Source organism: Phoenix dactylifera, chromosome 1 (genome assembly GCF_009389715.1).
Source record: "Phoenix dactylifera cultivar Barhee BC4 chromosome 1, palm_55x_up_171113_PBpolish2nd_filt_p, whole genome shotgun sequence".
NCBI classification, from domain to species: Eukaryota; Viridiplantae; Streptophyta; class Magnoliopsida; order Arecales; family Arecaceae; genus Phoenix; species Phoenix dactylifera.
The window spans coordinates 37,795,697-37,818,119 of NC_052392.1; the positions used below are offsets into that span (position 1 = coordinate 37,795,697).

The 22,423-nt window shown below is 38.6% G+C and overlaps 2 pseudogenes; both read right to left on the reverse strand.

Annotated features, from left to right (window-relative positions):
• Positions 1–3,675: 3,675 nt before the first annotated feature.
• On the reverse strand, positions 3,676–14,749 carry LOC103700835 (annotated as a pseudogene).
• A 1,684-nt stretch (positions 14,750–16,433) lies between these two features.
• LOC103700915 lies at positions 16,434–20,131 on the reverse strand (annotated as a pseudogene).
• Between the last annotated feature and the right edge of the window lie 2,292 nt (positions 20,132–22,423).

Consider the following 22,423-nt stretch of genomic DNA (forward strand, 5'->3'; position numbering starts at 1 on the left):
ACCACCCCTTACAATGCTCAAACCAACATTCCCATCAGCAGTAGAATTAAGCAAGAAGGCCTGAGATTTCCTCTCATAGTAGTATCCGTTGGATGAGGAGACATCAGCCCGAGAAGATCATCACCCCATTAACCTCAAAGCCATTGCTCTCCAACATCTTCAATGCCTCAAAGAAGGCATCCCCTTGTATCCCCCTCCCATTCACCTCATAGCTCGCAGCAACTTAGTTTGCATTGAACTGCGTGGCCCTCAGCTTGAATGCCTCGAAGTAGCCCGTTGGCAGCCTCACCCGATCAGTATAAACTGGTGATTGACATAGTCTATGACACCACCGTATTGCCTGTATAACTCCACATAATGATCCACAGTTTTTATAATACGGTGCAATACTGGCAACCGTAATCACACTTTGGTTCTTAAGCATGGTGATCAATTCTCCAGTGCAGAAGCGAAAGAGGTGTCGTTCTTTGGAAAGTTCTCATAGTCGACGTCGATACCATCTAGGTGGTATCTTCTTGCAAGGGACTGGAGGGAGGTGAAGGCATTGGCGATCCACAACTGACGGTCGGCCGGCTTGTACCAACGGATAACTTTCTTACCGAGACTCCGCCGGCGAGGCTCGCAAGGACCTTGACATTAGGATGGCGAGCTTTTCGCAGCTCGGACAGCTCTTGGGGAGAGAGTGGAGGCCCAGTAGGGGGAGAAGATGCATTTTGAGGCTTCCCGGGAGGCGTCTGCATCGATGGCGAAGCTTAGAAGGAAGTGGAAGTCGATCTTGCGGTCGATCGGGACGCCGGTGAATCCCGCTGGGATGCCGGTGGCTCCTATGTACTCCATCATCACTTCCCATCTGCGAAGATAACCAAGTGAGATTATTGGCAGCCCGGGTTGGTAGATCTTAAAACTCGATCGGTGAAGTTCTTAACAGATGGTTCCTTAATTATATTTGACCATTTTATCTTTGATCATGCTCGGATGAACAATAGTGAGAGTTTTAATGATTCAAAAGGGCTGGAGACTACACGGCAGCAAATTGGCTTTAACTCGTTGGGAAAAAAGTATATATGGGATTATAATTAGGATAAGTGGATCCTTTGGAGCCATTTGGATGCTACAGGAGAGAGAGGTCGCAAATTTGGAAATTTTCTTAGCATCAAAATGCTATACCAACTCTTTCCATTGGTTAGATGCTAAGTCTCCCTTGATAAGTCAGAATAAGTATTCCAGGTGTCGATTATAAGGTTATGCATAATATTGTTCTAGTGCTTCACGCCCGAAAATGCGTTCCAAGTTTGCATGCATGGGGTGCCAAATGGTTTGGATCTATGTACCATTGTGGAACTGCAGGACCCTGTTCCAATATAAAAGGAATTTCTGCACTGATCCTTTAGTAGGGTCAATTTGATTGAAACCATCATGTAATCTCGAAAAAAAAAAAAACATCACGAATTTTGGAGAGGGAAAAAGAATCTGTGAGTTGAGATGTAATGAAGGTTGGATATTCTCACTTGCATGGCTGCATGGTTTGTTCTGCTAGCTTGCTCTCCGAAAAATAATAGAACACTTTTTCTTATTTTTCACTTAATGAAGTGAGGAAGCTAGTAACCTACTCATCAACATTAGACATTTTTCTTGATCCAAACATCCAAGTAAATGCTCGGACCTCCTTTCCATAAATTTAAAATCAATATTAAGGTTGTCTGATTAATTACATTGAACTAGGCCAAAAAAAAAAAAAAACTTCTTAGTAAATAATGCTGCACTAAAGCAAGAAAAAGGATCGGTAATAATCTCGAAAGAAATTAAAAGAATAAAAAGGATTGATTTACCCGCAAAATGAGAAGGCGAAGAAAACGAATCCAAAGAGGGAGAGGAGCAAAGGCTTGATGCACATGGTTACTGATGGCTTTTGATGGATAGAGGGAGAAGCCATAATGAAGTTTTATATCCACAGGAGGTCTTCCATCTGATCCTAAGCCGGCTTGACCTATTCTTGTTCTTCTGAAATATTGATAATAATAATAATGTAGCTGTTGGAACCTCCTAAGCCGGCTTGATGCTGCCCAGGTTGCAAGGTTACACTTGAAATGCTCTTTTTCTATATGGGTTGCTTCCTCCGTCTCTTGACTCTTCGCTTAACTGCTTGCATTTGTTTTAAACCAAACCACAAGGTATTTAAACGGTCATATGCCCATATTTCGGTAGTTCCTCGAGGAGTAGAAATTATAAAAACTTACATGGCCATTACATGGACCGTGCCACAAAGCTTAAGCTTCATATGTATTCCTGTGAGCAAGGCTAACTATTGAATCAAATTTAAGCAAAAAATTATTTCGCTTTGCAAAAATCTTATTCCTCCACCTTGGAAGTCGATAGATAATGACCAAACAATCTCACTAGAGGTGAGATCCAAATCTAGCCGTACCGAGTTAAACACTAGGAGAACTCAACCAGAGGTAGGTGTTTGCCTTTGAAGGCCAAATTCAAGCCCACCTCTAACTATTCAGTAATAAGCCTCAAAGTTGGACATGGATAGGCACTTATTCCATCTCATCCCTTTAATGCCACACAAGCCTACGAGTAGCTAAGAATAAACGAAGATCAGAAATACCCAAGATACTGGAATCGAGATTCTTCCCTATTCTATCCTACCTTTTTTTCTCTCTCAAGGGACAATTCTATCATACCCTGTATCTATGAAATGACCAAAACAACCCCTAATCAACAAAGAATATAAATAAAGAGAAGCACATTTTTGTATTTTAACCGCAATAATCACTATTATGACAGTAGTACCATGGTACAGTATGGATAAAAATGGCTTGTCCAAACAAAAAGGAAAAAAAAACTTATCAGGCTTTGTCCCACCTACCACTGCAAATTGTTACAGCTTCAAAACCATAGCTTCAAAGAATTTATCCTGACTTTTTTCAGTTTTGGCAAAACATTCATTGTTCCATGAACCCACAGACCCTTATCGTAGATATTTAATTTTAAATTGTAGAAAATTGATTATGCCATGATATGAGTTCAACCTCCTGATGGGATGTTTCAATACCAGATATTTAGATTTTTTTTTCTTTTCTTTTTTTTTTATTTCTGAGATTCCGGCCAAAAAAAAAGAAAATTCTGATGATGACTTTAACCAACTGCCACTAATGAAAACTTAATTTTAAAATAATCTCAGATAAGATAGTTGATATAATAAACCTTAAGCATTATTCATCAGGCTAACACCTGATCTCGATCACTTATAGCTGGAAGGTGAATAACAAATTCTCAAATTCCCCCCTGGTAGCAACATCACTCTTATCCACAGAAGAAAACGCAAACCTAAAAAATTATAAACTAACAAAGCTGCAGGCAAGACCCCGAAAACAGAGGATTTATACCTGGTTAACTGCACTTAAGGGGTGGCAGGTCCCCTGTAGGAAGAACATAGGGGGGCGAACTGCCGACTACTCTAAGGTTATTTGCCTGCATTGGTAATAGTTAGCATTGCTTCATTTATATTCCATGTCCACTCGAGTCTCAGAATACAAGCATACTTCCCTTGTTAAACCACCAACATCATTTCCATGTGGTTACAAGGCAATGAATACATAGCAATTCTTTTGTTGGCTTAAAAGGTTCTTCACCTCGTGAATTATCCTGCATCTCACATAGACAAGGCAATTCAAAATTCAACTAGCACACTTGTATAAAGAAACATATTCAACATCGGTTTAAATGAAGCTCGCCATTAATATGTTCGAATAGCAGTAAGGCTAACAAATATCAAGCACAAATATTTGATATCGGTGTGCAAGAAGCATAACAATAGTTTCTATACTCTGAAAATTTGAATGAAACACAAAAGATGGACACTGGAGATTACAATATTACCTACCCCAGCAGGCATATATTCCTCTTTAAAAAATAAGTATTGAGGCACAACTTCAGCACCAAGGCATGATTTTTTAAGAGATCCAATTAAGCTGCATCCAAAAGTATATCAAAGGCATCAATCAGGAATGGTTGACTGCTTTGAAAAATATTACAGCTTAGAACACGAGACATTCTGCCATAATGCAGCCATAATGTAACAAAGTCAGCCAAAAAGTACCGGGCAACATGTACCTCTAGGAGACATAAGTGCTTGCATGGTTAGGCCATCTCACTACAGAAAAGGTACCAACCAATATCGATCCTTTGCAAAGAAAGTTAGGCAACAAATCCACTCACAGCAGTTGGCTGTCATTGTTCCCTTCACTTTTAACCCACAATTTGCATTGCCATACAGCCCTCAAATTGCAACACCAACCTCCTCTTTTGAGCCTTCTCTCAGGGGCATCTAGAAGTTATGCACAATACTTCAATCACCGCCCTGCCCTACTCCGCCTCCTTAGAACATGGACCCAATGACATAGTTCCACTTACAATAAAAGACACCTCTTCCTCAACCCCTTAGATCTCCACCCCCTCGTGCAATGACACAGCCCATAAAAAGACAACCTTCTCTCCTACTCAACAGGCACTATCCCACCTGAGATGTTTGCTGCAATTTCATCATTTTCTCTCCCCACAAACTCTGCAGGTCACATCAATCATTCCCTTTTGCTGTTGACAACCTTCTATAGAGATCTAATTCTTACTATTACCAACCTCTCCAAATGCATAACAATTTCACCCTGACAATAACATTGTTGAATGAAGGCATCAATCCTCATCCCCCCCCCCAAAAAAATCCACATACACAGTACACAGACACAAAACCTCTCCAAATGCAAAACAATTTTATCCTGAAAATAACATTGTTGTGGCATCATTCCACAGCACAACGCCCCCCCTCCACAAAAAAAAAATAACAAAAAAGAAGAAAGAAAGAAAAGAAGACCATGTCCCCATTAACAAGCATCCACATACGATCAAAGCAAACCAGCGCCACCGTAGATGATGTGAAAGTCGTTGCCAAATGAACACTCAGGTTTCGACCTATAAAGGCTGCCAACTATAGGAGAAATTTTTGTGAAATACTCTAGAGAAAGTTACAAAACTGAATCCATAAGTGCCACCTTTACTTGACATGTAAGGTAAGAGATAGCATATCATAGACAGGATCTACACCCTCCAAAGACCTTTGACAATACAATCACCAAAAAGTATTCACCATAGGTGTCAGAAGGCAAAGAAACAGCACCACCCCCACCCCACTACTTACTCCAAAAGGATTCTGCCGTGTATGTGTGCAGAATCTTCAAACAAGGTTATAATTTGACAGCCTTCTTCCTTTCAAGAATACTTACTCTCTTGACAAACTACCACGAGATATATATGTTCTCAGTCTCCACTTCTTTCCAATCAAGTTGCTTGAAAATGTTTTTCAATCACTTATTCTAGCACAACAATGACTTTTGCAATTTCTCATCCTGTTCAGCTGGACAAAAGTTTGTCTTACTCTTGCTGATCCACTCCTAACAATTTTCATCCAAGAATCCTGCTGCTCATTTGATTGAACAATTTTTCCTCCCTCCAAGACCTGTCTTTCCATAAGTTTCTGTCCCACTCATCAATCATCTGAATGATGTTCATTCAAACCCATAAGCTTAATTGAAAATTGTATTTGAAATGGAACATGAACTCCATTTTTTGTAATGATGGTTGCTCCAGATCCAACAGAAAATCTAATAACCTCTGACCAAAGTGCCCCTTTTTTTTTTGAGGAATACCACCAGAGTGCCTCACTCTAAAAAAATAACAAAAAGATATCATATTCCACAATCTTTATTCTCTAGGATCAGATCCTAGTCATCATCCCAAACCAACACTTTGGGGCATGAAAAGTAACTAGGGTAACTATTATGCCAGCGCAACTGTTTGGTTTAATCTTTAAGCATGTGATCTCCATTTTCATGTTCACAAGAGAAGGGTCACAGATTTGATCAAACATGTTGCTTAATTACCTTTAGTAGAAGGCTCGTCTTGAGGCTTCATGGCAGGAAAGAGAAGAACTTCCTGCACTCGCAAAATTCAGTATTCATCATGTTATTTAACTATTAGTAAAACTCATAAAAAAAAAAAATCAGTACATGAAGAAACTAAACTCAGAAATATGAAAACAGCAAACCTTTATATTTTGGGAATCTGTAAACAACATTGTTAGCCGATCTATACCCAATCCCCAACCACCAGTCGGGGGGCAGCCCGTATTCAGGGCAGGTGCAAAAATTGTTTCATCTAAAGCCATTGCCTCATCATCACCTGATTGTCGATCCTGCAACAATTCTCACCAGGTCAGAACCACAGATAATCGACAATTTCATGGACCAACAGAAAGAATCTGGAAGGTGAAATCAATTAAGAAAACTACCGTAGCAATGATATCAAACATTATTTTTTTCAAAATATATAACTGAATTTAGAAACAGTACCTTCAGCTGTTCAGCAAATCGTTCACGCTGTACAACAGGATCATTCAATTCTTGGTTGGGTATGCATTACATACCTGAATGGTATATATTGGATAGTATTAGATGAACATAAATGAACCATGAGTTTGTAACCAGCAAATCTGGTTTGATATCACAAACCTCATGTTTGTTAACACGAACAATTCAAACCGCCTCAGTCAGGCCAGGTCTTGACCTATGCCACTTAGCTAATGGACTCAATTATCTCTGGATGGTTAATAATAAAAGTTGGATTTACACATGTCTCCTCCAAGAAATGCCTACAAGCTGTCAATCAAATAAGAAGAAGAAATTTTACTCTTTTTGGGAATAATTATTGGGAGAAATATAAGAAGAAAAATTATTTATCAAAATTCGATGATTATGAGCAAATTATCTCCCTTTAGAAATGGAATTTTCTTTTATTCATAGGAAGAATGCAAAATTTAAATATATGAACCATGTAGACATGGGTTCTTGCTATTTTTGTTAACATTGCGGCATCTTCAGTTTTTCATTTTTTCCTGCTGTTCTTGCCATTGTTCTATCTTAAAATCTCAAGTTTGTCAATCAGAAGTATAATAGTGGGCATGTTTACAATGCAAATACTTTCAACAGCTCAAGTAATCCCTTTCTTCTACAGCTGCCTATTCCACTCAATTTCCTATTGCTATAGTGACCTAACAATGATTGAGATAAAGAGATGACAAAGGATAAAGTATCAACCTTGTCCAGCAGCCTGTGGTAGTCTGAGGAGGGGGGGCATTTGACATCAAATTTTTCACATGCAAGCAACAAATATTTGTTTGTTGCTTCACTTGAAAGATCTTTTGGTATACTGAGGTTGGCCATAGCTTCCAATCCTTTCAATCATGTCGAGTCGTTGATTAAAATGACATTAATCACTTGTATTCAGATTAAACTTGTATAAAGTGATGCTTTAACCTCAAATAATTATATTGTGTATAAGGGAGTACCTGAAGGGGGGAGTAAATCAATCTCTATAGGATCCTTGTCCACTCCATTTGCATGATACTTTATTTTTATAACCGCTGTTAGCTCTTTGATCATTCCTGATAGGAATTTTTCTGAATAAGTAAACCATAACCATAATGCCACAGAAATTAACCTACTTCTCAGCAAATATGACATTTTACAGTTTTCAGGGACACTCTTGTTAATTACACAATGCCCCCATGGATACAAACCCCCTACATCTGGAGAAGCTTCCTGCTTCAAGTCTTGGGAGGCGCATCCACAACATTTGGAACTGAGTAAATATAACTCCGATACCCCCCACCCCACCCCGACCCCCTCTTTTTTTCCTTCAAAAAGATATATTGGTGCTACCAGATAACATTTGTTCGTGAGTGCCATCAAATCATTGTAGTCTGCAAAGCCATATAAAACTCACAATAGTGAATTCAGAGGATTATGAGTTAAATCAATCCCCTCATTCCTAAACTGTTTTCCAATTTCATAAACACGGTCCAGCCCACCAACAACTAACTCGTTGAGGTACAGCTCAGGAGCAATACGCATGTACAACTTCATGTTCAATTCATTGTGATGAGTAACAAAGGGGCCTTTGCAGCTGCTCCACCAGCAATCATGTTCATCAATTGGTGTTTCCACCTGACAATACAGAGCAATGTTTTTAAAGTTAACATAAGTAAAAGGTAAAGACAATATCAAGAAATAAAATATGGGACCAGAACCAAACCTCCAAAAAACCAAGGTTGTCAAGGAAATGTCGGATGTAAGAAATAATCTTTGCCCGGGTCTTAAATATTTGCCTAACCTCATGATTCAACATCAGATCCAGATATCTTTGACGATATCGAGTTTCCTGCATCAAAGAGGTGGATATTCAATGAAATCGACCAAATTCAATCAATAATTATGCAACTGAATTTATGTTAAACATGATAAACATTCTCCTTGAATTAAAAACAATAAAAAATTGCATATATCACAACCAAATATTAGTGAAAGTTATGAGACTAAACTATTAATTGGCACATACAATCATATAATATTTCATAACCAAAATGGCGTAAAACTTTAACTATAAAAAATGCAAAGAAACTTAAAAAAGAATCACTTATGGAATCTAGCTAGACAAACATTTTCTCAGATATTATATTAGGATCACTAAGAAATTATTGAAATAGAGTTTGGAGAGCATATGAACAGAGCACAATTGATGAGGTTATTACACATAATTCATTTGCTTGGAGAGTTAAAGAACTCCAATATACTTGCAGATTGCTTTAGTCATGATGATGATAAGAAAAGGTGCACCCGGCCGTGTCGATACAAATTTTAAATAAAAACCATCAATAAAAATCTTCCCCCATGCTAATTGCCCCTTCCAGCTCTTTTTGGAAGACGATCTGGAACACCATGACTGGGATTCAAAAATATAATAAAGAATTCTCGCCCCAAGCAAAAAAGGCATCTTAGCATAATCTCCATTATGTGATCGGACTTTCCACAGTCTACCTCCAAGCAACTAGCGGCAAATTATCTTCATAAGACTATTTATGATGTACAGTATATCTCTCTTGAACAATTTCATACTGCTCAGTCCCCCAGTTTGCTAAGCATTTTGAGGGGGGTGGGGTGGGGAAGAACTATCTCAGGACAAGTTTTGCAAGCACTGCAAGTCTATCTGGGTTTTCACAACAATCATGTGTAAGAATAACCATATCAGACAAGTCTGTTGAAATGATTCAAGTCAATTTGGTAAAATTAACAAAACTTTGCCATTTACTCCATTGTTGGGCCATATCCTTGGTCATCATAAGCTATCAAATGTCCTTAAATTTCATGCAAGTCTCCTCCAGTTCTTACTTCAGTCAGAATCCAGTTTATCCAGTTTATCTAGTTTTTACATTTTTCGAACTCCAACACACATCTACAAGTTCGCCTTCTAATAATATTTCTATTGCTGCAACTCCAATGCTTTCTTGCATTTCAACCTCTCTAATTTTTTCCTTCACGGTATCTTTCTTGTGATTCCACCTTATCCAATATACAACCTTCATATTCTCTTTCTCTCCCATCTAATGCAAGTGAAAACAATCTTCATTGTCCAACCCTCCAAATCCACTAATCGAATCTCATCGGAAAATTTAAAATTTTTCCTCAATCCTTTAGTTTCATTTTTATTAAAATCAAAAAAGTAAAATTCTCATATTGTGAAATAGACATTGCATCCAAGAAGTGCATTACCACCAGATCTAACCAACCCTAGTGCTTTAAATTTCTTTGATCTATTTTTTGTTAACAAAATATCATTTACACTTTACAAGTTTACAACCTCAACCATAGGATCGCAAGCGGTTAAAAATTTCAACATACACAAGTTTTTACTGCATCTTATAAGATAAAGTTATTAAGATTACACTATTCACTATGAATTTAATAATATCCACATTACACCCTAGAATCGTTGCACCACCTTGTCCAACCTTTTCTCTCCTCTTTAGAATGTCTTCATCTATTTTTAGTAACAATAACACTTTTATTGTGACCAACAATTTGAATGCTAAGACTTGACTTAATCTGAACAATAAAGGACACATATTGATGCCCAAAAATCAGCAAAGTCAAACAAATCAGTAATTCACAGTGAAAAGAATCAGTGGAATACTAGTGTCATGAACAACTTGGCTATCTTTTCTTCATATAGTACTTTCACATATTTAGTTAGGCATAAACCGGATATGCAAACCCTCAAAAAAGAATCAGAGTCCCATCCCCCCCCCCACCCGATGTCAGCCAAAGAAACATAAATTAAACACATGCACGCAAGGCAGTAAAGCAAACACACAAAACAAAGTGCAAGCCAGGATTAAATTAGAAGTTCTATCTCAATTGATTAAGAGTACATGAGTCAGAGATCACCAGATGTTCTGCATATCCTGCCAACAAAAAACTGACATATGGAAATGCACCACAGCCCCTGCCAACTAAAGAATGCTTAATGTCTAGATCCTATTAACAGCCCCTGAATGGTACAAATTGCGAGAATATAGTTAAAATTACATGGTAAAGGTATTGTAGAAATTTCATATTGAACTTTTTCCAGAATAAGTACTTCAAATGAAAAAGCGGTATGACACCTCTTCTAACAATAAATAGTCATCTAGCTGTAAGTTTTTAATTGCAGCCCCTTATGTTGTTGCAGGTTTGTAATCTAAGAAACCAAAGACATGAAAAGAAGCAAGAGGAAGAACAAAATTCTCTGGACAGTGACAGGCTTTGTGTTCCTCACTGTCCAGTGAAGCAATAAAAATGGGAAAAGGGCAGAAATGAGAGTACAATTATGGAATGGGTTTGACACCATTAAGTTCATGATCCCTATTTACCAAGCCAAAGGCAGTCATGATAAACAATGTATATTATATCTGTGCTATATTTGAATACATTATTTCAGGAGACCCTTCATGCAGACAAGGAAGACTGGAAGAGTCAGATACCTGATCTTTCAGAACATATGTTTCGGGATTCCTTGTCATTCCTGGAACCCATACATCTGATGCTGTTTTTCCTTCATTGTTCTGCATACCAAGTTGAATCCATTTGCACAAACGATAGGAAAATCCACATGAGACCAAGTTGATTAAAATAACAAAATATGTTAGACTGAAGGTTTTTTATATTCACATATTTTTCACCTTCGTCGCAGCATTATCAGCACCTGGGGCAGCTTTCTGTCTTGGCATCATGTGAAGGCACGGGGAGAGGACAATAAACTTCTTTGGAAAGATACTAAGCTCTCCTCTTTTACTCTTCCCTGTAGCATAAGAAAGATGACACTGAATCATGTGCTAACAAAACTTATTTTTTGGGAGAAGATAGCATAACTCTTCAACCACAAAGAAGAATAATTCATGCGCTGATTGCTTACTGTGTTCATGCTAGAGTCAACTTGTCTATTGTTCCATCACTCATGGTGGCTGCAGTAACTACATTTTTACTTGATGTATTACTAGCAAATTGCAAATCCTTCTCGCCCATATTATGTGCCACACATATCACTTGTGAAGGTAAGGATATTCTTATATAACTGGTAGTTGTTGGCACAGCATCTTGACTATGGTATAAGTCAAGACTGAACTACTTACCACTAATATTGAGTGATATAGCTTAGCCAACTGCTTAAATGTTGTACGGATTACATTTCTCTCCCTTATGAAAGTTAGTAAGATGTGTAAAAATGGTAAAACTAATTCTACACATAACATGATTTTTGCGTAATTGTACTTCATGGTTATCCACAAGTATATCAACTAAAACATTGTAATCAATGGACCAAATAATGACAGATAGAACCTAGCTCAACTGATTAAATGTCAATATGCGATTAGAATGACTTAAGCTATTAAAATTCCTAGTTTTTTTTCATAACTATAATTTGTCAATAATCTATTGGCATCCATCTTCATCGAAAGAAGACAAAGATGTGGTTCATCACTTAATAGATTTCTGACTGCAGCAAGAAACAATAAACACATCATGTGGAGATTCAAAAAATTCGCATGGCAAATTCCTGATTGGAGATCCACAATGTGATGGTGCCCTTGTCCCTTCTTTGCTTTTCTGCAAGAAATCCCTCTCAATAATTTTCAAACCATGCCAGTATAGGGCAAGGGAAATTGAACCACTGATAACCACAAACAGAAAACAATAACATATTGCAAAGGGTAGGAAACAATCCAAAGCTGTTGGACAAAGCATGTACATGCCACCAACATTGTCCATAAGCTTCATAAGACAAATTCCAACAGCAAAAAGGACAGTCTAAGCTGTGCAAACTAAGCTGCCTAAGCGCTGTTTCATCTTCATATATATTCCTAGCTCGATTCCCAGGAATTAGAAATTTCTTTATTTAAACTGGACCATTTTACAATAAAATAGAGCCCATTGGCTTAACAAGACCATCAAACCCATGTAAGCGGAATCCCTTTAAGAACTATTTTCTTGTACAGCATGTAAAGTAATATGATATTTCTTAAAACAGAATTATGAGGCTAAAACTACAATTGTATTATGAATTTCATTATCAGCAAATCTTTAAGTTGAAAATGGACAGTCCCAAGAAAAAAATTGGTAACGCACTACACCATGAAGCCAGAACAATCTAATGAGTATTCAATCAATATGTTACTGCATACTAAAATACTAATGATGTATGGGAGACGTGACTGTGAGAATGTAGACTGCAAGCTCACAAACCTGGATATCCACAGACACCAACAATATCGCCACGTTTCACACCAGCATGGTATCTAGCAAATTCAACCTCCATCCATGTCTGAGTCCCTAATTAACATAAAAAAAAGATTAATTAACATCCCTATGAAAAACAAAAGGAAACGTCAGATAATGTCTCCCCCCAAATGGTCACTTACAGTAATTGTGTTTTATAACATATGGTTTAAGTTACATTTGCAAGAAAAAACACAGCATAATCACATAAAAAAGTATAGCTTGCAGTCGTAGTGAAGTACTAATTAAATATACACAAGAAAATCAACAATTGAAGTTTTACAACAAAACAAGTGAGTTATAAAGCAAAAGTAACTGCACAGCGTGCATGCAATTCAAATCATAGTTTCCTTTATGGTTTATACCATTAAAATTCTTGGCAACTAACATGGACCAATAAACAGTGTTATTCCCTAAATGAGAAAAGGCCTAAATTAGTTGGCTAATGACCAAACATAACAACAAGTTGCATGTCAACTCCTTATACAACCACTTAATATGACCATGTTGAACTAATCCAAACTCTTATTGGAACCACATATATCTGATAAAGGTCAGTTGCCTTTAAACTCGTGATGGTTTTTCTATGTAGCCAAGGAAAAATTGTGACTCGATTAATAACTCTTTTCTGGCCCAACTCCTCTACCATTCATATAAATATATATAATATGTAAATATAAATATAGATAGATCTAGATAGATACAACACACATAACATATAAATAAAATAAATTAAAACCATAAAGTCTGCTCCAATGACACTCTAGTAGTTAGGTTCACAAGATCACAAATACAAATGTACACACAAACACATGTGCACACACCACAAAGTAAATAAGTAAGGAAGTAAATAAAGAATAAATGACTAAATAAATAACGATGAACTCATTCTTGGTCATTGATACTGCGTCAGTCATGAATTGAAACTTTAACACCACCACCATATAAGTCATAAAATAGAGCTTCGATGAAGAAGCTCGCTTGTGCATAATTCTCCCTAACATCAGGCAAACCATTTTCACTAATAATGCCCTATAATCATATTACAACAGATGGAATGCGCATAGCAAAACAAGTTTCTAAGCAATATCCGCACAACAAAGACTGCTAAAACTGATTTCAACATCCTTAAGGTGCTCCCACACTCAAACTTCCATACTTCTCAACATACTCAAACCATGGACACGACACAGAAATTTATGAAGGGTACGTATTCACTCCAACTGCCTTCAGGGAAGCAAGGACCTTCAGCCTACTCCATAGTATTGCTCAAATCAAATAGAGAACAATTTAATCCGCATTGGGTCAGACCACAGAAACAAACAAGTACCAGATTCTCGCAGAGAAATAAAGGAAGCGAAGCAAACAAACCGTAGGGTCCATATCTTCATCCTCCGCAGAAGATGGCTTTTGAGACTGCGAATTCGTCATCGCTGCGGCCTAAAGAAAAGCAAGAAACAAATTGGTAGAACTACATAATAATAGCCTATCAAGAAGGGGGAGGGAAAAAGGAGGTTCTTTTGGGACTTCAATCGCATGAAATCATGAAAGAAATAAGGAAATGAGAGGTTTTTAATTAGTGTGAGGCTATCAGGAAGCGAAAAGGAGGGACCTTCTTCTTCTTCTCTTCCTCTTTGAGCCGCTTCTCCTCTTCCTTCTGCTTCTTCTTCAACTCCTTCTTGAGAGCGCTGCAAGAGACAGAGAAAGAGATAGAAATAGGGGGCGAGAGACCGCAGTGGATGAAAGAACAGCTCTATAGAGAAGGAGACGGCGAGGAGGGAGATACTTCTTGCTTGGGGCTTCGGCCTTGGAGGAGTCCAAGGAAAAGTCGGCCACGCTCTCAGTCGCTTCTTCCACTCCGTCCGCCATTAGAGATCCAAAGAGAGAACGATAGATCGAGAGAGAGGCGAAGCCGGCGGGGATTGGAGGAGAGTGAAGGAAGAGAGAAGAAGGGCGGGTTTTGCTTTAGGTTTTGGAGGGTTTCGTTCTGCCTTTTTTTTGGGTTACGTTGCTCTGCCCCTTGCGGGCGCCAGTTTTGTTTGCTATAGTTCATCCTAGCCGTTCAAAATGGACTATAAGCTCCTCTTTTTTTTTTGGGTAAACCGGAATCGACATTAAGCTCTTTTAGGATCAATATTCTCCGAATAATTGAAATATTCATGAACTATTCACGATTCTTTCATTCAAACCAATCAGGTCGAATTAAAAAAAATTGCAAATATTATGAATTATTCTTGATTTATATTCAGAGTATGAGATGGTTGCGAACTAAAAATGGTTTTTGTTACTGCTATTGCTGATGACATGATGATATGTTTACTGATATTTATTATCTGAATATATGATATTTTCTTTTTGCATTGATTAAATCTTTTTCCCAGATTCAATTTTTTTATCCGAGTTTGTAGAACATTTGAACTTGTATTGGGTGAGCCCACGAGAGTTTGCTAGACCTCCCTTTCCACTTTTTTTTTAATTACAAATATTTTCGTTTTTTATAAAAAGACCATGATATTTTAGTTCGGAAAAACACAAAATAAATTATCATCCTTCCTCGAGATTTTTTAAAGAGTATAAGATAATTGTTAAAAATCAAAAAAAAAAGACTACATTGCTCTCTTGATGTCACTTCAAAGTTGTGTAGGCTAATTAATTAATTGCTTTATTAGAATATTTTGGTAAAAAGCCGCAACATTGGATTTGTAGATGCACTATCTTTTGATGGCTCGAATAACTTCAACTATCAACTATAGGATTATAGATATATCATTATCAGGATATTCTTTTGCCGATTTCTTAAACCCAACTAAATATTGATTGTCAATCAATATTTTTCATCTAATGTAATCATAAATCTCAATGCGCAAGGCTTTAGCATTTGCTTCTATTAATTTCTGTATTTGAATAATATGCAAATGATCTCGTTACCTAACCTTGACAAGATCTTAATGCCCTCGCCGCCCTACCACCCTCCAATCCAGCTCTGCCACGAATGCATATTAGTCCATGATGCATTGAAAAGTAACTAAACAAGTCCTTATTAGATGTAATTTGCTTCTTTTTTTCTAGAGAGAGAGAGCAAAATAAAATGGTACTTCCATAGTGTTTGAATCGCAAAGTTCACTACAATCCCTACAGAAGAGAGAGAAGAATCATTATATTGTAACTTGCCCATGTAGAGGAAACAATACATCTCCAAATTCAACAATTCATGATCCATGAATGTTTAGATATTTAATTGTAAGAATACCCTCTTGAAGAACGAAATGCCAAATGGATTATAATTGTACCGGCACTTCAATCATTTTCAGACTTCCGGCACTTGGATATGATGTTTATCTTCCTAGACCTACTAAATACACAGCCAAAGGAGTTTGTCCTCCCATATGAATTTAACTCTGAATGAAATCATAATCATTAAATCAACTCCCAGCTATTTGGATCTAATTCATCAAATTTCTTTTGCCGGAATGCTATAAGGGACTATCACTAATGTTTGTCTGATGCTTTATTTAGCCTGCCACATCAGTAGAACGAACATAATTAATCAATAAACAAATTATATTTGAGGCTTCCTCTGAATAATCAGTTTTTTAATGTGGATTTTAAGATCCAGGGTGATGACCAAAAGTTTTGTATGCCATCATAATGAATTTGTACTGGCCTGGACAGAATTGTACTTCGTGGCTTTTCAAGGCAAATAAGAGAATTTGGAGCCTGCAGCTGTAATGCAAATGAAGAATCTATTTATGATTGAAGAACATGAGCACGACTGATATGGATGTTTTTGTTCCTGATAAATGAATGCCGAGCACCACATGATGTCCTCTTGTGCTCTTCCTCTTCCTCTTTCTCTTCTCTCCAGTGTACTATAATTCCGAGTAGCTTGCTGCATCTAGAAAATTTCTTCCAAATCAACTATCAATCAAATAAGATATGCCACCACAGAATTTAAAGTAGAATTTCGAAAGGATAAGTAGGATAACTTATAAACTTGATATACAAACAGCTGTGGTTATAGACAGTAAGGGAAAAAAGAAAAGAAAAGAAAATGAGAACATGATAAATAAATCGAGGCTAAAGCAGCTTGTCAGTAGAAAGCACTCTCACCTACTAATCCTTGAAAAATGCCCTCCTAGCGACTGCAGAATTTTTGATGCTCTTAAATAATAATAATAATAATTGATCCTTGATCAAATGAAGCACATGATTTTTTTAAGCCAACTCCCTAATAGATGTTTCCCTGCAAATAATTTTGCTTTTAGGAGAATGATGAGGTGGTTTCATGAAAATTTGATCCTGATATCTAGGATCCTATGGTGGAAATGAAATAAAGCTTCTACTTGTTCACTATTTAGTTCATGGTAAGGCTTATATGTCCCAAGTTCATTAGTAGATTTATATGGCTTTCATTGCAGTGAAGATGAAAAGTATATTACTGTAATAAGTGGAAACAATTGCAAAAGATCCAATATCCAAGAGTTCATTCAAAGATACTCTAACATTATTATGAAGTTTGAATTCTTATCTGAAAGTTCTCTATTCTTTTGCATAAGATAAATAACAAAGGGAATGAATGAGCAAGTTTACTGAGCATAGTATCACCGAGAAGCAGGCTCTGTTGAACTCACTACCAGTTTTGAATAGGTATTTGACTGTGCTAAAACTACATTAGCAATAATGTGCCGCAACAAGTTTCGGTGTTTTGTTGGCTTCTCCACAATTATAACCATTCAGCTCTATAGGCTGCCAAATGCCATCTCAAGATAGGTCTTCTCACCTCTGGAACTGTATTAAGAAAACCAGGTGGTTTGGCTGTACACAAGCACCCTGTGATATTAGTTAGGCAAAACCTTCTTGTCAGCACTGTCTGTGGCAAACCTGATGTAATGATTCCAATTGCTCATCATGTTAGATTTGCCACAGTAGTAGCCCTTCGCTCTCTGGCCCTTGAGATCTCTTGCAGTTAACCCTGACTCCAGATAAAGCTTCCCAGGCCTGATTACTGAATCCATTCCATTTCCATTTCTTGCAATGTGTTCATTTTTCTACTCCGTTAGCTGGTCATGATACCCTAGTAGCCAATCTTCGCGAAAGCCCTTCTCAGTGTCTTATCTGGTAATAAGCCATACTCGAGTTGCATAGGGCACATAGCCTACTTGTCTTCATCAATTTTGTTAGTCCATCCAAGGCCTCATAAGATCTCTTTCCTCTGTTCATGCCTTAGCTCCTTAACTAAAAGTTCTATGGACCTCTCCGCCCACTTGTTTGAAGCTACAACCAGGCACTTTTCCAATTCCTCTGACGCATCTGGCACGGACATTCATCAACTCCCTCCCAATTCCTCAAAGGCACTGGAATTTGATATTAGCACCTGAATACCCAGTGATTTGATGGGCTCCAAGTCCAACAACCTTTCGACCTCACAAATTCCTGGCAACTCCCCAGCTCCATGTGTGATGCAAGAACTGAGTAAAGTTGCCCATATAACTACACTGGGTTCCATGGGCATGCTCTCAATAAACCTAACTGCTTCATCCAATCTTCCTGCTCGGCCAAGGAGGTCCACCATGCATCCATAATGCTCCATTCTCGGCTTGATCCTATATTGCCTCACCATTTTATCAAAGATAGCCTTACCTTCTTCAACAAGCCCTCCATGAGTGCATGCAGAAAGAACAGCAATAAAGATGACATCATCTGGTTCTATTCCCTCTCTACACATTTTACTGAAAAGAGACAAAGCTTCTCTGCATTGGCCACTGAAAGCAAAACCCGAGATCATTGTTGTCCATGTAATTACACACCTTCTTGCCATCTGATGGAATACCAACTCTGAACTCTTCACATCCCCACACTTTGCAAACATGTCCATTAGTGCATTTCCGAATGCAACTGTAAGTTGAACATTGCTCCTCTTTATGTAAGAATGGATCCAGTTCCCATGTTCAAGGCTGCCCAGGTTAGCACAGGCAGAGACAACACTGGTCAGAGTAGCCTCATCTGGTGGGAACTTCCCATCTAGCAGCATCCACTGAAACATATGCAATGCCTCATTGAATTGATGGTTCTGGTTGTACCCTGCAATCATTGCATTCCATGAAACCACATTTTTAGCTGGCATCTGATCAAAGAGCGTTCTCGCAGATTCTATGTTGCCAGCTTTAGCGTAAGCTGAGATCATGGTTGTCCATGAAACAACATCTTTGTCCACCATCTGATCGAACATTGATCGTGCAGGTACTATGTCTCCGCTCATCACGTAACCGGAAATCATGGCATTCCATGAAATGGTATTCCTGGTTGTCATCCTATCAAAGACTAATTGTGCCGAGGCCATGTCTCCAGCTCTAGAAAGACCAGTAAGAACAGTATTCCAAGATATAATATTCCTTTGTGGCATCAACTCAAACAGAGCCATCGCCTGCGCCATCTCCCCACGTGTTCATATATTGCTCCAATGTATAGATCCAAGGAAAACTAACAATCTCTTTGAGGCATATATCGAAAACTTGACGGGCCAAGTCCACCGTCTACTACATTTAGAGTAGACATCTCAAAAAGGGCACTTTTGAACCAAAAAAGACATCAAGTGCAAATGCAACACTTGTTATCTGGCCAATGGACCCCTTTGCAACACTCCCAAAGACTTCAAAGAATTCACAGGCTTTAAGCAGGAAGGTGAAGGTTGAAAGTTTGTTGGGTAAAATTCCAAAGCCCTCATCCTATTGTTAAGTTGAAAAGGCCTCATTGGGGTACTTTTCTCAATGAAACATTGATCATGGTGTTGTAGACCACAACATTTGGATTTTGAGAGGCTCCCAAAGATTTGAATGGCATAGTCAAGAGAGTGGAAGACCAGCGAGAGATCCATTAGCTTGGGAAGAAGATGATTGCTTTCTCCTAGTCCATGGACTAAGATCTGGAGATGGGTTTGTTTCAATTCCATCAAAGTGGCAAACCTTTGAAGGACTTCGATCATCTTCTGCTCCATTTTTTAGTATTCTCTCATCAAATTCCCCTTTGAGGCCTACTTTCCGTTGGTCCGTCACCAAACGGCAAGGCATGGAAAGGGTTAATTTAGAAATGGTACGGTCCGAGCCACGTAGCCTCAGCAAATGGACCGGTTTCCTTTGGAAAGGAGAATTTAGTCTGGCAAAATAATAGCCTATCAAGAAAGGGGAGGGAAAAAGGAGGTTCTTTTGGGACTTCAATCGCATGAAATCGTGAAAGAAATAAGGAAATGAGAGGTTTTTAATTAGGGTGAGGCTATCAGGAAGTGAAAAGGAAGGGACCTTCTTCTTCTTCTCTTCCCTTTTTTTTTTTTTCTTCGGAAAACCGGAATGGACTTTAAGCTCTTTAGGAGCAATATTCTTCGAATTATTAAAATATTTATTTCGCGATTCTTTCGTTCAAGCCAATCAGGTCGAATTAAAAAAATTTGTGAATATTATGAATTATTCTTGATTTATATTCAGAGTATGAGAGGGTTGCTTTTTGTTACTAAAAGGCCAATGATTGGAAGCAGCAGGACATATAAGGAGGAGAATGTTCGAGAATGGGACACAAAAAATGCCTGGTTGCAGTTTAATCTTGGTAGGAAACAGTCTCTGGGAACGCAGACTGCCACCATCCGTGCTGGTGCTATTTTAGAGTCTGGAGCTTTCCAAACTCAAACAGGTTACTTTGTAGAAGAGAGGTTTGCTTCAAGAATTTAGTAAATATTATTTGGCCCAAAGTTGGGATAAGAGGCTGAAGCAAGAAGGTATCAGCTCTCCCTTGACCGGATTTTTGATGGTTTGATCCCTGGGAAGCCAGGATACCAAGCAACGAGCTGAGATGACATAAAAGTCTGTGATATTTAAAAGATATACTGATTCTGATTCAAGGTTGAACCACGCTAAAACTCAAGGTCATTTCTTGAAAAACGATTCCACCCAGGAACGGCCTGTCAATTTCCCCCGAAATGTTGACAGCCATGCACAAGTTCCGGCTGTCATTTTTCCTATGTGAAATTTTAAGGATTGATAACCTACTCTCTGTTATAGTACGTTATCAATCTATCCATTTTTTATAGGACAAAAAATATCCTTACTTTTTGTAACTCTTAAAAGTATTTTATATATTTTTATAGTCCCACATTAATTCACCCTTTCAATCCTTTAATTAATACTCTATATATATATACATGTGTGTGTGTATATGTATATACATACATCTATATATATACATGTGTGTGTGTATACACACACATGTATGTATATATATAGTGGAGGGGCCTATGGAGGGGCTATGGATGAGGTGGTGTTTCATTAATTGCAACCCCGGGGTAGTGGGTTGTGATACTTTCATGGGTGATTAATGAAGGTTTTCCTATGGAATTGCCGTGGCGCGGGGAAAGCCTTCTTTTGCCCTGGCTTTTCGCAGGTTTGTGCAATAGCACAATCCAAAACATCTGTGTGTTGTTTGAGACTCGGTTGTCGGGTTGGGGCCTACAAAAGGCTAGGAGAGAGATCCCTAGGTCGTGGGGATTCTATGCAGTGGAGTCTTGTGGGCTGTCGGGTGGAATTATTGTCACTTGGAGCAGGGTTCATGTAGACACACATTTTTCATGTGTGTGACCAAGAGGTGATTATGGTGATCTCGGAGGGCGCTAGTGCTCCTTGGGTTCTTGCAACAGTGTATGCTAATGCTGACTTCAGGGAGAGACGGACGCTGTGGGAGGAGGCATCGCAATTGATTTGTTAGGGCTACCCTTTGTTGATGGCTAGTGACTTCAATTATATTGTTGATCCTCAGTAGAAGATGAGGGGTAAGATCTTCTCTTATGAGAGGAAGATCAAGGAATTTCAGAACTTTTTGACCACAAATGGACTGATTGACTTGAGATTCTCGGACCCCTAGGTTTTCCATGGTGCAACAATCAGCAGGGTCAGGCTAGAGTTTAGGAGAGACTCGACAGAGCCGGTGCGACAGCTGGGTGGGTCCAAAGCTTTTCGAATCACCGTGTGAGTCACTTGCCTAGGATTGCGTCCGGTCACAGCGCTTTATTGGTGAGGACAAATGCATATGACCCAGTGCACCCCCCTTTCAGATTCGAGAAGTTGTGGCTTTGTTATCCACGTTCATGGAAGATGGTGAGGGAGGCATGGAGCATTCCAGTTAGGGGTGATGCTATGTATCGGGTGTCCTGCAAATTGGAGTTGGCGAGGAGGAGGCTGAGGAGATGGAATCAAGAGGAGGTGGGTGATATTTTTAGGAGGATTGAGGAGTCAGAGGTGGTTGTCGCCAGTTTACAAGCTCAGGAGGCTCGAGGGGGGGTTGTTGGATGAGGAGGTAGGGGAGCTCAGATCATTATTGGCACTGCATGATGCCCTCCTCAGACAACAGGAGATATTCTGGAGACAGAAGACGAGGGTACAGTGGATTATGGAGGGAGATAGAAATACCAGATTTTTTTCACCAGGCGACAATGATTAAAAGGCATCAGAACAGGATCAGAGTTATCAGAGGTGAGGATGGGCAACAGTTGGAGGATCCAGATGTGATCCAGAGGATTTTGGTGAGTTTCTTTAGGGCCAGGTAAACAGAGCAGACTACAGGTGTGAGCCTAGCAGATATACCGTCGCCAGTGGTTGGGTTACAGAGGAGGAGACTACAGCACTGATCAGGCAGGTATCAGAGAGGGAGATTAGGGAGGCGGTGTGGTCCCTTGG